The sequence below is a fragment of the Puma concolor genome, chromosome B3 (genome assembly GCF_028749965.1).
Source record: "Puma concolor isolate L17-30 chromosome B3, mPumCon1.1.hap2, whole genome shotgun sequence".
Taxonomy (NCBI): domain Eukaryota; kingdom Metazoa; phylum Chordata; class Mammalia; order Carnivora; family Felidae; genus Puma; species Puma concolor.
Genome location: NC_141672.1, coordinates 90,493,123 through 90,510,892, shown reverse-complemented (window position 1 = coordinate 90,510,892; position 17,770 = coordinate 90,493,123). Strand labels below are relative to the sequence as shown.

At 41.9% G+C, this 17,770-nt stretch overlaps 1 long non-coding RNA gene and 4 other non-coding genes across 5 annotated transcripts; 2 read left to right on the top strand and 3 right to left on the bottom strand.

Annotated features, from left to right (window-relative positions):
* Nucleotides 1-2,083: 2,083 nt before the first annotated feature.
* LOC112856566 (U6 spliceosomal RNA) lies at nucleotides 2,084-2,187 on the bottom strand. The gene has a single exon (XR_003223135.1). It is a non-coding gene; the product is annotated as a U6 spliceosomal RNA (small nuclear RNA).
* Nucleotides 2,188-9,321: 7,134 nt separating this feature from the next.
* On the bottom strand, nucleotides 9,322-9,393 carry TRNAH-GUG (transfer RNA histidin (anticodon GUG)). Its single transcript has one exon. It is a non-coding gene; the product is annotated as a tRNA-His (tRNA).
* Nucleotides 9,394-10,038: 645 nt separating this feature from the next.
* Nucleotides 10,039-10,110, top strand: TRNAH-GUG (transfer RNA histidin (anticodon GUG)). Its single transcript has one exon. It is a non-coding gene; the product is annotated as a tRNA-His (tRNA).
* A 1,460-nt stretch (nucleotides 10,111-11,570) lies between these two features.
* Nucleotides 11,571-11,642, top strand: TRNAH-GUG (transfer RNA histidin (anticodon GUG)). The gene has a single exon. It is a non-coding gene; the product is annotated as a tRNA-His (tRNA).
* A 3,923-nt stretch (nucleotides 11,643-15,565) lies between these two features.
* LOC147580199 (uncharacterized) lies at nucleotides 15,566-17,686 on the bottom strand. Its single transcript, XR_015251896.1, has 2 exons — nucleotides 17,618-17,686; nucleotides 15,566-15,832 (listed from the first exon to the last, which is right to left on the bottom strand). It is a non-coding gene; the product is annotated as an uncharacterized LOC147580199 (long non-coding RNA).
* Between the last annotated feature and the right edge of the window lie 84 nt (nucleotides 17,687-17,770).

Here is a 17,770-nt window from a genome sequence, read left to right as displayed (position 1 = left end):
CTTGTTCAATGGACTCATAAACAAAGTGGCCATGATAGCAGGGGTGGAAGTTTTGCATAGGCTCTACAACAGGAACTTCTTCTTACCAAGGATAATCTGGCCTCTGCTGGTGGTGATTGCTGAATATACCAAGATCAAAGACCAATGCTAAATCTATAGTATGGCATCATTCTTCAGGGACACTAGCCAGTCACCTGGGACAGATTGATTATGTTGTCCCATCATGGATGGGGCAGCAATTCCTCAGTGAATTTAACATTTATTCTGGATATGGTGTCCCTTAATATGTTTATGTCCCACAGTAAAAGTTAAGGGAAGACTTTAGCAATATAGTTCAGGACCACAAATAGTTCATACACCTAACAGTAAAGGTTTGAGTTATCAGATAAAGAATCAGTAGTTGAAGTACTGGCTGAGGGCATAGGGCATGTGATTTGGGCAGGGGAAGAAGGAGATTATAAATACCAACTACTAAAAAAATTAAATAAACAAACATCAATTACTGTCTTGATTACCAATTAAGAAAAAAAGGTCTTAGTAGCTAGGCATATTTTTTCCTTGGTTTATCCTGTATATATTTACATTTGTTAGTTTCTTTCTTCTCCTCCTTTTTTCCCTTCCTGTACTCTTCCATATAGGATGGAAACTAAATTTTAGTAAAATGGTATATATGGATACTGGGTACCTGAAATAATGAACTGCACCAGCCTGTCTACTGGCAATTCAGCGGTGCTTCTGTACTTCTTTGCTTCCCCAAGAGTTAAGAAGACTAGAAAATATTTCTTAGAATCCCTTTACAGCCATTTTCCATATCAGATTCCACAAATGAGAGGCACTTGTATGAAATTTGAAGAACAGAAAAGAGGCAGCTTCTTCTAGACTATTCAGACTTTAGTACAACATCTATTCATGATTTTTAAAAAAACCCTCTGCAAATTAGGTCTAGAGCAAACATACCTCAACAAAATAAAGGCCTTCTATGAAAAATCCATAGCTAACATTATACTCAATGGTGAAAAACAGAGAGCTTTTCTCCTAAGTCCAAGAAAAAGACAAGGATGTCCACTCTAACCACTTTTATTCAATACAGTACTGGAAGCCCTAGCCACAGCAATCAAACATAAAGAAATAAAGGGCATCCAAATTGGTAAGGAAGAAGTAAAACACTCCCTATTTTCAGGTGAAATAATACTATATATGGAAAACCCTAAAGACTCCACAAAAGCTACTAGAAGTGATAAATGAATTCAGTAACATTGTAGGATACAAAATCAATGTACAGAAATCTGTTGCATTCCTATACATTAATAATGAAGCAGCAGAAAGTGAAACTCAGAAAACAATCCCATTTATAATTGTGCCAAAACAATAAAATATCTAGGAATAAACTTAACCAGAGGTGAAAGACCTATAATCTAAAAACTATAAAACACTGATGAAAGAAACTCAAGATGATGCAAAGAAATGGAAAGACATTCCATGCTCACGGGATGGAAGCACAAATATTGTTAAAATGTCTATACTACCGAAAGCAATCTACAAATTTAATGCAATGCCTATCAAAATACCAACAGCATTCTCCACAGAACTAGAACAAACAATCCTAAAATTTGTGTGGAACTACAAAAGGCTTCAAATAGCCAAAGCAATCTTGAAAAAGAAAAACAAAACTTGGAGGTTATCACAATTCCAGACTTCAAATTATATTACAAAATGGTAGTAATAAAACAGTATGGTACCAGCACAAAAACAGATACATAGATCAATAGAATAAAATAGAAAACCAGAAATAAATCACAATTACACAGTCAATTAATCTTTGACAAAGGAGGAATGAATATACAATGGGAAAAAGAAAGTCTCTTCAACAAATGGTGCTAGAGAAAGCTGGGCAGCTACATGCAAAAAAGAAACTGGACCACTTTCTTACATCATACACAAAAATAAAGTCCAAATGGATTAAGGACCTAAATGTGAGACCTGAAACCATAAAAACCCTTGAAAAGAGCACAGGTAGTTTCTCTGACATTGGCTATAGCAACATTTTTCTAGATAAGTCTCCTGAGGCAAGGTAAATAAAAGCAAAAATAAACTATTGGGACTATATCAATTTGTCATCCTTGCACAGGGGTCATACTAATCTCTGTATTGTTCCAATTTTAGTATATGTGCTGCCAAAATGAGCACGTTCTTGGGACTACATCAAAATAAAGTTTCTGAAGAGTGAAGGAAACAACAAAACTAAAAAGCACCCTAATGAGTGGGAGAAGATATTTGCAGATGACATATCCAATAAAAGATTGGTATCCAAAATATATAAAGAACTGATACAACTCAATGTCCAATCTTATTAAATGGGCAGAAGACATGAACAGATATTTCTCCAAAGAAGACATACATATGGCCAACAGACACATAAAACAATGCTCAACATCATTCATCAACAGGGAAATGCAAATCAAAACTACAATGAGATATCACCTAATACCTGTCAGAATGGGGAAAAAAAAAAAGAAAAAAAAAACTCACAAGAAACAAGAAGGGTTGGTAAAGATGTATAGAAAAAGGAACCCTGTGCATGATTTGTGGGAATACAAACTGGTGCAGCCACTGTGGAAGACATTATGGAGGTTCTTGAAAATATGAAAAATAGAACTACCCTACAATCTAGTAATCACACTACTCGGTATTTATCCCCAAAATACAAAAACACTGACTCAAAGTGATACATGCACCCCTGTTTATTGCAGCATTACTTACAATAGCCAAACTATAAAAACAGCCAAGTGTGCATCGATAGATAAATGGATAAAGAAGATGTGGTGTGTGTGTGTGTGTGTGTGTGTGTGTGTGTGTGTGTGTGTGTGATTGAATATTATTCAGCCATAAAACAGAATGAAATCTTGCCATTTGCAACAACATGGATGGAGCTAGAGAGTATAATGTGGCACAAAATAAGTCAGTCAGAGAAAGACAAATACAATATGATTTCACTCGTGGAATTTAAGAAACAAAACAAGCAAAGAAAAAAGAGAGAGAGAGAGGCAAACCAAAAATTGACTCAACTATAAAGAACAAACTGATGGTTACCAGAAAGGAAGTAGGTGGGAGAGATTGATGAAATAGGTGATGGGGATTAAAGAGTACACTTACCATAATGAAGGCAAAAAAAAAAAAAAAAAAACCAAAAAACAAAACAACCATTCAGACTTTCCCTAACACTTTCCTCAAAGTTCTTCTAATGTCTGCCCGGTTCCAAAGCCACTTTCATATTTGGGTTTTTATGTTATGGCAATGCCCCATTTCTAGGTAATAAACTCGGTATTAATTATCACAGTGTAACTAATTACCTGAAATTTTAACAGCTTAAGATGATGAACATTGATTATCTCAGTTTCTTAATTCAGGAATTTGGAAGTGACTTAGCTGAGTGGTTTAGGTTCAGAGTTTCTCATAAAATTTCAAGTCAAGATGTCAGCCAGGGTACAGCCATCTGGAGGTTTGATACTGATGCTGGAGGAACTGCTTCCAAGATGGCTCACTCACATAGCTATCAGTTAAAGATCTCGTTTTGTTGTTAGCAGGAACCCTCAGTTCCTCAACTCATGGGTTTCTCCACAGGGTTACTTGAGTGTCCTCATGACACAGTAGCTGGCTTCCTCTGGAGGTAGTGATCTGTAGGTGCCAAGGACAGGCTGCCCCAATATAGACCACTTTGACGTGAACATATTTTGAGCTAAAAACAATCAAAATCCAGTAGATTCAGGAAAAGCTCTTTACGTCCCCCTCAGCTGCCTGCTTGTACTAGGAAGAGAGCTATTAACAGATTCCTCTTTACCTAAGGAACTTATCTACATCATAGGGTAACCTTTTTTTCCCAAACATCTCCTTTCATCTTCCTGCTAATAGTCTTTCTCCCCTTTGTATCCTCAGATTCCTATCCTTCCCCTTAGCTCATATAAGCATCATGTTACCTCACTGTCTTTGGAATTTCCATGTCTATGTGGATTCCCTGTGCATACGCTATTAAATTTGATTTTCTACTGTTAATCTGTCTCATGTCAATTTGATTTAGTCTAGCTAGAAGGACGTTGTAAATTATTCCTCCCCGGCAGATCCAAGAGAGAGAGCAAACAGGAAGCCACAATGCACTTTATGACCTCTTCTCAGAAATGGCATACTATCACCTCTACTTTATTCATTTGAAGATGTCACTAAGTCTAGCCCTCACTCCAGGGAGAGAAAAGAAGCCCTACTTCTGGGAGGAGTATCAAAAAAATTTGTGAACGTATTTTAAAACCACAAGTTTTCTTAGAGCATTTAATCTAAAGAGATTTAAGGAGGAAAGGAGTTCTTAGCAGTTTTGATGATATGGTAAGAAAGTCATCCAGACTCAGGATGAGGCCAGTGAACCAAAAGGTAGTCATGATGCAGAAGTATTTTGACCCTGAAATTTAGGAGAAATTGGGAAAAGAGTTGAGTCAGTTTTTTGCAACTTTTACATGTGTATCTCCCTTTTAACTTAAAATTACATTTGAAATTTGGATATTCTGTCATTCATGTCAGATTCTCAATACTAACAATGATATTAGGGTAACACAGATACATCTATTTTCATACTATTTTGACTGCCACGACCCCAAAAGTATTCCACACTTGATATTGGAGGTTCCTCTCAACCTCACATCCATTTCCTTCATCCATCATGTCCATCCCCTTACCTCTGGGCTAAAGAGCCTTTGAGCTCACTGCCCTCTGATCATACACCTATGGGAAGGAAGAGTGTGAGGGAAGAGTCCTTCCTTCACCTCCAGATTAGTCTCCAAGCCCCAACCTCAAAAACCAGACCAGGAAGCTGAAATTCTCTTCTGTCTCTCCTTTGAATTAAGACTTTGTCAATAATCACCCATTTACACCTCACCTTTCTAAAATACAGATGTGATTATGTTCCTCTTCTGCTTAAAAATGGACACAAAAATGGTCCCCCAATGCCTATAACAAAGTCTATAAATGTCCTTCAGGAAATTGGTGTATTCCTGATATTTTTGTGATAGGTACGTCATTTGGAGAACAAGCCTATAGTTTTAAGAGAATCCCCCAAATAGGAAGTTACCACAAAATGCCAGGAACCACTGACCTCCAGGGAAAAGGCCTGACTCAACAAGGAGCAACAGAATCATCACAATTTGGCTTCACCCTTACCCTCCCTTCTGTATCTTATGTCACAGCTCTGACTTGTCTTTCCCAATGCTACCTGTATGTTCATGCTTCCTTGCCTTTGTTTCTGCCTTTGTCTCTGCCTAGAATACCTTCCCTCCTTTCTGCCAGGAAAATTACTATACATGCCTTGGAACCCAGCTCAAATATCATATCCTGGGGGAATGAGTGATCTAAGCTGTAACGCAGTTCGTATATACTTCTAACATAATTGTAATTGTTTCTTCCCCCTTTTGATTAACCCTGGACTGAAATTATAATCTCAGAGTAATAATGACTCTTATTTACATTTAAATCTCAATGCCTAGCATAGATCATACTAGGACCCACTGTTTGTTGTGTAGGTGGATGGGTGTTGGCTTGGACTACTGACTGACAGAACAGGGACACCTCCCTCTGAGCATTTCTCTGCAGACTCCCTATAAACTGAAGACCATTTCTTCCCGGCCTAATGCTTTGCTCTGTAATGAGCTTTGTACTTTTAGATTTTACTCATTTGTAAAATTGCAAAAATAATTTTGGAGATCAACATAGGCTTGCCAATTTTTAATTTTCCAAGCAAAGACTTAAAAAATGATCAGTTCTCCATCAGGTAATAAAAGCAAAGCCACTTTAACACCTCAAAAGTATGAAGGACATAATCTCAGCCTAGAAGACAGTCTTTTAAATTAAATACATTCAGCCTTTCGAAAAGCTTACCACATTGACCTTATTTTCTCTTATTCCATGATGAAAACTTCATCCCTGTTTATGAGTTCTAGAATAATGTTTGGAAACCACTGATTTAAACCTTTGCTTCTGAGAGGCAGCTCCTGCATTCTTCCTCAGGAATGAGATTTAGGCCTCATGACAGGACTAGTCCTGCTGGATCTACCCATGGGTTTCTTTTTGAGGAAACAGAAGAACCTAGAAACAAGAGACCAACGAAGCATACTGAGCACTTACTGTGTGCAACTTCTGTGCTGGTCACTTGGCATTGTGTATTAGGTGCACCACTCAGTTAAAAACTCAAGAATACAAGCAATGCAACTTTATCTCTTTTTCTTACTGAATTTATTTTTTATTTGAATATGTTCCACTAGGTGACAACTATGATCTTAATTCAGGGTCTCTCTCCCTTTCTTTCCCTGAGGGTTGCATCTTTGATCCAGGGGACTGACTTAGTGCACAAGCAGGGCTAGATTAAACCTCCCAAGGTCTTAAGCAGTGAAAAGATTATGATGAGTCATATGTAATTGAAAAAAATTTAAATACTTACAGTTAATTATTCCCTAACAAAGTTCAGTCAGGGTTTTTTTTTTCCCCCCTCTCCTGAAATTATCACGTCAGTGCTTTTTATTCTTTCAAAAGAACTGTCTTACATTCTTGGGTAGATGCTTTGTTTTCCTGGGGCCCTTGATAAGTTCTTGGCCTACCAGAGGGTTCATCTGGTTTTGTTCATTGGCCCTTAGCATCCACTTGGATGGATTGGATTTTATTGTGGGTCCATGCAGATCACCATGGACTCCTCCTCACCCTGTCCACATAAGACTGCCTCCAATCTGAAGGCTCTTTATGCCACATCTGGGCCACTCAGAGTTAGACTTTATCTCTTCAGTATAAATTTTGATCCCTTTTAAAATGCAACACTTACTATTATCGGTCATCATACTCTGTACAGACAAAGGAACTGAGGGAATAGAAGGGTGGACAATAGGCAGGGAACAGTATCACATTATCTGTATCACATTACTTCCATTGGCTCAAATTCTCCTATTTATTTTTTGTTCAGCTTTCTTTTCTGATGTCTGCACTAGACTACAGTTCTATGAGAACAACACATCTGTCTTATTCATTACTATAACCCCAGAACCTAGAACAGTGTCTGGCACATAGGCCCTCAATAAATATTGTTGCTCTAATGACTGAGAATAAATGAGATAAGAATAACACAAAGAGGTGGAAGGGTGTCAGAGTGAGGGGGCTGGAAGTGCTAAAAATAAACTTCAATTATTTTACAATTATGGTGAAAGTTTATGTCAGCTTTCCCTTGGAAAAGTTTTGTTCCACTGCAGAAGGAAATGCCTCTTCATTCTACCATTTCTTGTGCTGTTTTCTGGTTTTTGTTTCTGGGCTTTCTCTTGGCTGGAAAACTAAAGTATTTTGGGTCAAGAGTATCAGTATATACCTTTGGAGCTCCCCAAAGGTATATACCTCTCTTTTAGAGATAAAAGATGCTAGTTTACTGAATGAATGAAGAATGAATGAATAAATGAAACTTGAGTCCCGAATATCCAGAGAATCCCTGAGGAATGGGCTCCCTATTGGGGATTAAGTCCAAAGTGGTGTCTTCTAGACTGAGTCTTATCCAGCCTCAGCATTCCACATCCACTTCTGGGGTGTAGCACCTCCTAGTGGAAGTCCAGGGGTGCTGCCTCTTCCCAAGCCATCCCTCAATATGGGCCTCTTGGTGACTCCCTCCCAGACCACCATCTTTTCATCCTCAAAACCTTAATGTTACTCCCCTGGATGAGGCCCAGTAGACTCTGGCGGGTCCCCTCTAGTCACCCCAAATACTGACAAGGTGAACAATGAAGGCCTCCATTCCAGCCAAGTGGTTCTAGGCAACAGCAGCACTTCTCAAACTTGAATGTGCAGATGAATCACCTGGGGAGGATCTTAATAAAATGAAGATTCCAATCTAGTGGTTTTGGGTTGTGAACCAAGATTCTGAATTTTGAATCAGAAAATATTCAAAAATTTTTTGCAGGGATCTTTTGCAGAAAATATTTTGCAGGGATCTTGCCTAAAACATTTTTGGAATTGCTGTTGAAGCTTATTGCACCTTTAAAACTCAGTGGTGACATCTTTTTCTTTGAAGGTGAATTTGAAAAGCAGTCAAAAAACATTTCAAAATAAAATGTGATTATAAATATTGAGATGGATTTACTTACATGGCTTATAAATTAGCCCTGAAAGTTATCCCCAAACAACAGTTCCAAAAATATTTGGGGCAGCTGGTTGGAGAAAGGGGAATGTTTACTTTGAAACATTCAGATGCTTAAGTGTCACTGTGTCCATTTTTAAGGAGTTAATTTTATTACTAGTTTATTTAAGTAAAACTTAAATAGGGCTTGATGAGTGGCAGGCACTGTTGCTTTACAAGTATTATCTCATTTAATTCTCATAAGCCTGCTTTTATTCCCATTTTACAAATGAGAAAACTGAGGCACAGAGACAATATGTGGCTTACCTAAAGTCACCCAGCTAATTAATGCAAGAGTCAGGTTCAAACCCTAGGCAGCCTGCTTCCAGGTGTCATGGGATTAATTATTAAGCTATGCTAACTTTAAACAGTGTTAGGAATAGCCTAAAGAAAGAGTGTCAGCTACTATGGAGTCTATCAGAAGGAAAAGAAAGAAATTAAGTGACTTAGAGTGGAGACTGGAAGCCTACAGAAAATAAATCCATCCCCAAAACAGAAACAGCTGGAGCTGGAATGTGTGACTAGAGAGTTCTTACAGCCTCTACCCCTTTCCTGGTTCTGATGCCTAGAAAAGACCTCAAGATGGAAGAGAAAGCAAGTTCTCAGGTTCACCTTCCACCATTCTATTCTCTCATGGTCTTAGTTGTCCTGTTTTGTAGCTTTAAACTCATCAAATTTAGGGAACTGGGAGCCCGAAGACCCAGGGAAATTGCAGCATGCAGCATTGTCTTGCTTTTTACATGCTGTTCAGTGAGTTTTTGCTGATGGATTGTGAGTAAAGGGAGCACCCCACCGAAATGTCCCAACTCTTCCAGAAATGATTCCTGACTTGCCTTGCCACCCTCAGGTCCCCTGAGAGGAGCTGGAGAGGCCCATTCTTCACTAACGATCTGACCATTAACAGAGGCCAAATGAGGAAAGAGAAAGTACCCCCAACAGAACGTCCTAAAACACACAGCGGGCAAGATGGAGAGTGGGCCGATTCGCTAGCACTTCTAGAATTAGAAAGAGGAAGTAAAGTCCCAGAACTTCAATTTCGGCACTAACCTAATATTAAGGAGCAGCGGGGCACAGTCACGGAGTACAATGTGGCTTCCCCAACTTAAAAAGGCGCCCTAGCCGTGCCATTGTTCCCACAATGCCGTGACTCGGATTCGAACCGAGGTTGCTGCGGCCACAACGCAGAGTACTAACCACTATACGATCACGGCGCGCTACCGGAACGCCACAAGAAACCATGCTTCCAAGTATGGATCTTCTAGTCTAGCTGGCCGGCCGCCCTGGCCTTCCGAAGTCGCCCACGGTGTGCCAGGCCCTTCTGGCACTCGCGCTGACCCCTAAGCGGAGTAGGGGCGCCGAGGACTCTCCAGCAGGTCTCAGCCGGTCGTGCGTACGGATCGTAAAAGAAAGAACTCCTATGAGGCCGTTATGCTCACGTCTAGCCTGTACGGACGTGATGCCCCGGGGTCGCCCGAACGGTAGGTCCGTTTCACACCCCCATGCCCTGGCGGTCACGCTATCTGAGTGGACTCCGGCTGGGAACCGGGTTGTCTCTAGAATTCCACAAGAAGGAAATACAGTTCCGACGCACCCGCACAACTTCCTTCGAGGTGCGGGGCGGGGTGGGGGGACGGAAACCTGGAGCGCAGCCTTCAAACTGGTGAAGCAGTGGGGTCTGACCCCCGGGCGAGTGTGGACAGAAATCAAAAAAGCAGGGAAACGAGGGCGTCGGTGTTCTCACAGCTAGAGGCTAAGTTGGAGATCAGCAGGTACAGACCGTGACGTAACAAGGGGGCGGGGCTTTCAATAGAGAAGAACTCAGGCGAGGAAACCGAAGGCCAAGTCCCCAGTAGCTCGCCGTGATCGTATAGTGGTTAGTACTCTGCGTTGTGGCCGCAGCAACCTCGGTTCGAATCCGAGTCACGGCATTGCGAGAGCAGTGGCACGGCAGGGGATTTGGTTTTTATTGCTGTCCTCCATTTTTATTTAGAGTTTGTAACAACATTCTCGAAAATGGATCCCAGTCCCCTGTGCCAGTTGGAAACGACGTTTACGTCATGCCAGCTCTGGCTAAATTGGACCTCGGAAGAATATAGGCTTCCTGTTACCGCGGCTACGCGCTATACCGTTCACTGGAGACAAAGCACAGAGCACTCACAAGGCTAATAAGTGTTGTCATAGGCATATATATGAATTTCCATAGCAGCCCTGGAAGAGGACTCCCGATAATAATAGGAAGAGAAGTCTTCACAGAGGAGGTGATTTTTGAAGTAGCTCTTAAAGTCAGAAAAGGAATTTTCCGAGCAGCCAGGATAATCTCGTGTGCACAGGTATGATGGAGGTCTCAAAAAGGAACTGTGGCAATTACTCTATAAATCCTACCTCTTCCCCACCCTCACTTCTAAAGGACCTGTTGAGTGAATGAATGCGAGTAATTAGGGAATGGGAAGCGACACTGAGGGAGGGCCAAGGATGGGCTGCAAAAGGTGGACGAATTTCCTACAGTCTGTGGGTGGGGGTGAGGGGTGGAGGAGTGAAAGGATTCAGCTTGTATTTAGTAATATCCCTCTGGTGACTCTGCAGGCGGTGAGGGTGATGATTAGAGCAGACAGGTGGCCACCCTGGATTCTCTTGTTAGAACTAGTGGCACGTTCTCAGTTTAGCAAAAATCCTCTGCCTACTGTGGACTCGGCCTGGTTCTAGGCGCGGTGGGGCGGGAACACTGATGGACAAGAAGAAAAATCGCACCGGCCCCTGCTGCTGCCTAGGGCACAACCGAGGTGGCCACCGGTACCGGCGGGAGTACCGCGGAAGAAGTCAGGATCGTTGCGGCAGTAGCAGAAGCTGCAAGGAAGTTGGTGGGGAGCGGGTAGGCAGGGTGAGATGCATTCATTGAGTCCCTTACATGTGTACAGTCAGGCGTGGGGGAGTCCATATCCTCCGCGGCGGCGACATTGGGTCACTCCTGGGGGAATCAGCAGGGACTATAACCCCTTAGGAGCGCCCCCTTCAGATCCGGGGTCGCTGCAAAGATCTCTCAGGCACAGGAGATGGGCATCCTAGGAATGGTGGTTACACAACTTGTGGACACTGAGTTCCGGACGGTCCCGTCCCTGGATGCCCAAATGGTCCCCCTAAACGCCCACCTCATTCACACGGAACCCACCATTCCCCACTCCAACATCAACACTTTCTGTAGCTAATGGACCAAAACCCGAGAGAGCGAGAGCGACTGGCGAGAGCGCACTGCGCCTGCGCATTCCCAGAATCTGTGTTACGCTGGAACTCCGCCCTATAGGTGGATCTTTTGGTGACGTGCAGAGCGGGAAGGCCTATGACTGTTGAAGAGGACAATCAGAAGGCGATCCTTACAGGTCCCCGGTAGCTCGCCGTGATCGTATAGTGGTTAGTACTCTGCGTTGTGGCCGCAGCAACCTCGGTTCGAATCCGAGTCACGGCATTGTGGGAACAATGGCACGGCAAGGGGCTTGTCCTTTTAGTTTTTTTTTTTTCTTTTTGTGGATAACGTTTTATATTGATCACAACTCGCTTTCTTGAAGTGAATCACCGAGTCTTTCCACCTTGAAAACTGAGCCGGCCCTAAGACCACCACCTCCAGTAATTCTCATTTAATGCTCTGAATACGGTTTCACATGAGTTAGAATCCCTCCCTGCCCGAAAAAATTGGAAATGGTGTCTAAATCACTCTACAGCAGCAAAACCGCGCCCTTGTGACCTTCCAATTTTTTTTCCTTTTCATGAATTTTTAAAACTTGAGTTGTATGTTTAAATAGAGAATACATGCGCACAAGTCCAATGAACAGTAAGTCTCCCTATCTTCACCTCACCCACCAATTATTAGTTTCCCTCATCTTTCCATGACAGTCCTTGTATAAACAAATATTTATATATGCATATTTGCATAAAAGTATAACCCCCATCTCTGCTTCTTACATAACACAAATGACCTCTTCCCTTCCTCGCTTTCACCCCCAGAAGTCAGACAGGACTTGAGGTAACAAATATGCAGATAGGCATACTCCCTTTACAAAGAAGAGTACACATACCAGGAGGGAATATCCACCACGGATCCTGTCCTTTTTCTCCCCAGGTCCTGGATGCTGGCTGGGGCAAGTGAAGGCTGGCTGGGTTGGTGAGATATAGGGGAAAGGGATCCCTCATTGTGTTTATAAAAACCATTGGATGGTAGCCTGGGCTCTGCTGAGAAGCAGCCCTAATTCGATTGCATGTTGGAAGGGCAGGGTAGTATCCTAGTTTTGGAGTTGGGAAGAGGGACTTGGTAGTCCATTTGGAGACCCTTCACTTCCATCTCTCTGCTATCTTATCAGGATCAAACTTAAATTACAGACCACTAAAGTTAAAAAATTCAGGTTAATGAAAGGTAAAACTGAATCTTACTATGTGTATATTCCAAGCATACAGCATCTCCATAAATATTTGAAGAGAGGTTTCTTATGGAGTCCAAAATTGAGGCAAGTGGCCCAGTTTACTTCATTGCATCTCAGGTTGTATTCTTTCAAAACAAAATCATGTTATTTTCATATCAAATAGAAAACTTGGCCCAAATGAAACTCCATCTACATCTAGAATCTCAAAGTACAGAGTGCATATCTAAGCATACTAAGATGTTTGTTCTCTCAAGTTTGTGTACAGAGATGGGCCTGAGGCAAGGCTGGAGACAAAAGGCAAGCACCAGTCTTAAAAGACAAAACCCAGAAGGGATCAGAGCTCCGGAGAGGACTGGGCATCCAAGGTCAGACAAACAGAAGGGAGGACACCCCCACTCAGTACCCACTAAGAAAAGTGAGGGCTAAGGACCAGGCCTTGAGACAGGCACAAATTTAGGAGGTTAAAGGAGGAAGAGGGTATAGCCTGAAAGAAAGGAGGAGAATGATAACAGTGTCATTTAAGGAAAGTTTGGGAGAAGGTTTCAGGGATGGAGGTCGGCACATTCAGGTGCTGCAAAGGAGAAAGAGGAATAAGATAAAATCTTTGGGCTTGACACTTAGAAGTCATTGTTGATTTTAAAAACCTTCCATGAGAGCAACTAGGCAATGTTTATCAAGAATCAGAAAAAGAAAAGTACACCTTTGCCCCAATAATTCCATTTCTGGGAAACTTACTATAGGAAATAATCCTAAACTTGGAAAAGTTATGTGCATAAAGATGTTTATTACAGGGCTATTTAGAAGGGAAGAGAGTGTAAATAGCCTGACTGCTTAACAAATAAGGTAATATTGAACTAAACTAAAATATGTTCATTTGATGATATATTGAATTGTCATTTTTAAAGTATCAAAAGTACATATATGAAGTATTAAGTCAGCTTTTAAATACCATTTCCAACTAAAAAGAATGAAGTTCCTTTTTAAAAAATGACTGATTACAAGTCTACAGAAGGGGAAGTGTAAATCTAGAATATTTTCTGTAAGAAAGCAAGTTAACTGCTTAAATATTGAGGGGACCAAGTCAAAAGGACACAGAAGCCTCTTTAAAGAGCTTCTGTTGGCCAAATTTGAGACAATTGGAGCATCAAAGAATAATAACGGTAAGAATGCAAGCTGGTGCAGCCATTCTGGAAAACAGTATGGAGGTTCCTCAAAAAACTAAAAATAGAACTACCCTACCACCCAGCAATTGCACTACTAAGCATTTATCCAAGGGATACAGGTGTGCTGTTTCGAAGGGACACATGCACCCCCATGTTTATAGCAGCACTATCAACAATAGCCAAAGTATGGAGACAGCCCAAATGTCCATCGATGGATGAATGGATAAGAAGATGTGATATATATATATATATATATATATATATATATATATATATATATATATACACACAATGGAGTATTACTCGGCAATCAAAAAGAATGAAATCTTGCCATTTGCAACTACGTGGATGGGACTGGAGGGTATTATGCTAAGTGAAATTAGTCAGAGAAAGACAAAAATCATATGACTTCACTCATATGAGGACTTTAAGAGACAAAACACATGAACATAAGGAAAGGGAAACAAAAATAATATAAAAGCAGGGAGGGGACAAAACATAAGAGACTTAAATATGGAGAACGAACTGAGGGTTACTGGAGGGGTTGTGAGAGGGGGGATGGGCTAAAAAGGTAAGAGGCATTAAGGAATCTACTCCTGAAATCATTGTTGCACTATATGCTAACTAATTTGGATGTAAATTTTAAAAAATAAAAAATAAAACAAGTTTAAAAAAAGTAATAACAGTAATAATGATAATGGATTATATCTCATTTGATAGATAGATAGATAGATAGATAGATAGATAGATAGATAGATAGATAGGTAATTTTTGAGATGATGGAGATGAGAGAGAGAAACAGAGACAAAGAGACAGAGATAGGAGCAACAGCAGCTCTTCTTTACAAAAGAATGCCAGATAATAAATGCAGAAGAAATGACAGGGTTAGAGTCACCATTTTTTGCAATCCTCAGTGTAATAACAAATACAAGCAGAGATCATCAATGGAAGTAAAAACCGCTAGGTAAAACATTATTGGGAGCAAATAATCAAAGATCTTAGGCTATCACACCACAGCTTACTTTAAATTGCAAAGGAAAGATCTGATGGACTCCATGTTAACCAAGTGATCTAGCCTAGTTTCACCAATAAAGGGACAAATGTGCATTACTGGCCTGCCAGTGTAACACAGTGGGAAGTACACAACATCCTCTATGTAGCGGTCTTTTCCAAAATGTCTGGACTGAATCTAATAAACTATGGAAAGATCCAGAATGTGGGACATTCTACGTAACAACTGCCCTGACACTTCATAATGATCAATGTCATGAAAAACAAAGTGGCAATGATAAAATGGGGACCTGTTCAAGATTTCGAAAGATTAAAGAAACTTAACAAACAAATGCAATGGAGGGGTCCTGATTAAATCCTGAATCAGGACAAAAATATATATGTAAAAGACATTTTGAGGGAAAAATGGGAAAAATTTAATATGGACTGCATAATAGACAACACTGTTGTGGATGTGTTCATATGGCCCTCTAGAAGAATTCTTTATTTTTAGGAAATGAGTGTTGAATTATTTAGAGCGAAAGTGTCATGATATTTGCAAATTGCATCAAACATTTAAGGAAAGAAGAGAAAGGGATAGAGTAAATATGGCAAAATGATAAAAAGTAGTGAATCTAGGGAAAGGGCACACAGATTTCCACTGTACTTTCTTTGAACTTGTCTGTAGGTTTGACATTATTTTTTAAAAATGGAAGAAAATAAAGCTTACATAATAAAAATGGGGAAATTATGCAATGTTAAGTGAAAAAAATAAGGACATAAAATTGTGTATACCACAATTATAGCTATATAAAAATAAGAACAAGAGAAATTATCTTTATTCATTTCAACATTTGTTAAGCTCCTGCCACATGACAGGCTCTGCACTAAATGATGAGAGTACCCTGCTCCCCTACAGACTCCTGATTTTATGGTGTAATGCTTAAAATGCAAGACTTTGAATCTGGCAAACCTCACCCAAGTCTCAGAGAGCTTGCTGTGATGACCTCACCTCCATATCCTTGGTTCATAGCAAGTTCCTTGGCTTCTACGAGGTGCTCAACAGCCTGCTTCCAGGAGTCCGTACCCTGGTGACGGAAGAAAGTGCATTAACAGATCAATTAAAACAACAGGAACTGCAGGGTGCACAAAAGGTAGTTTTAAAATTATCATTTAAAGGCTACCTTTATCATAACCTCTCCCCTCCTCATCTAGCATTTATTCGCGTTCTTCACCACCATGAATCCTCTCTCTTATGCTGCTTCCTACCCCATCACCTTTGCTCAGCTCATGCTGACCTCGTAGCTTAGAGTGACCTTTCACTCTTTTGCTTCATCTGTCCAAATCCTACCCAGCTCAGGTCTACCTCCCCCAAGAAGACTGCATCTTCTGTGTAAACTTGATTGATTCCATTCCCCTGAGCTGTCAGCAGGTTAACTCCATACTTTTTAAACATATGGGCCTTCATGTGACACCTACCATTGTAAGCATTTTTTTACAGGTTTCAGAGCATGTTCATTATCCATCATCTCCCCAATCCTCACACAACAATTATGCCCTTTGCAGATACAAGGGAAATGAGGATCAGTTGCACTGAGTATCTTGCCCAGAAATCTGGCTAGAGCCCACAACTATTGGACTCCTTAGTGTCTCCCACAGCCAAGTGTGTGTATGTTTGGGGGTGGGGTGTGGAGACCAGCAGCATCTGGATAAACGGTGAGCCTGTTAAAACTACAGTCTAGGACCCCACCCCAGCTAGACCTGCAGAATCAGAAACTGCAGTTTATCAAGTTCCCTAGGTGTTTCACGTTCACATTAAAGTTTGAGAAGCGCTGTCCTATAATGCCAACCAGAATATGCACAAAGCAGAAAGCCAACAAATATTTCCAAACCTGGGCCCTGGGATTCCGAGGGGACTCGCAGGTTTGCCATCACATCCTTTTCTACTACCCCACCTTTGAGCCCCCTTCCCTTTGGGGCCTCATGTGGCTCTTTGCTCCCTCACATGGCAGATGTAAGCCCAAGGGTGAGAGAGAGACTGAGGCAGTGCCAGGGGGGATGGATGATGATGAGGTGAAGCTGCTACCTTCCCAGCAGAACCAAAAGCAAATATTGGTGTTGGCTTCAGGGCTACATTATTTCTGTGCAGAAACTGGCTTTATTTCTAAGACAAAAATGCCTATCGCTCGAGCATCTGAGCCTCCAGAGGATAAGGGGTTTGTGATAGACAACATTGGAACTGTTTCTAGACTTGATTTATTGACTTGTCTGTTTCTATTCTGTCACTAATCTGATTGACAATGAAACCCGGGATTTGATTGAAGGGATTTCTGCGTGTGTACGCGTGAGGCCGTCAGGGCCGAGTGGGCCTGCTCCAAGCTGGTGCGCCCGTGGATGGGAGACGTTTGCGTGAGAGCTGTTTGCATGTGAGGAAGGCGTGTGTGGAAACGACACGGGAGAAGTGGGTGTCACTAGGGAGTTGATTATCTATGATGTGAGATGTGTCTGCCTGGATTGGGAAGCAATGCAGTGGGAGCATTCGGATGGGAGGAGGTAGGTGGGGCTCCCATGGTACACAGAAGAGAGGCGGTTGTTAAAGACACATCTTATGGAACAGCCCCTTCTCTCGCCCTCCCTAGCTTTACCTCCTGGGATATTTTCCAGTTAGGAGGCCTTGGGGGAAGGGAGGGGAGGGACGGGAGGCGTCCAAGGGCCAGGTCCCCAGGAGTGTGAGACGCCGCTCGTGAGCTGGGAGCTGGGGAGGGGGAACAGATGGAGACAGGTGCGCCCCCACAGGGGCACGTGTGGGGACACGTGGAGGTTTCACCTTCAGTCCAGGATTCGCATCCCCTGCCCTGGGGACGCGCACTTACTTCTCGTGCGTCCACACCGGCTGGAAACCCGCACCCCCTCTTCTCCTCCCTGGCGAGGGGCGGGGGGGGTCGACCCCGAGAGCCAACGGAACCCCGCCCCTCCCTTGTTACTGAGGAGCCCCGCCCCCTCCCGCCGCCCGGCGGAGCTCCGCC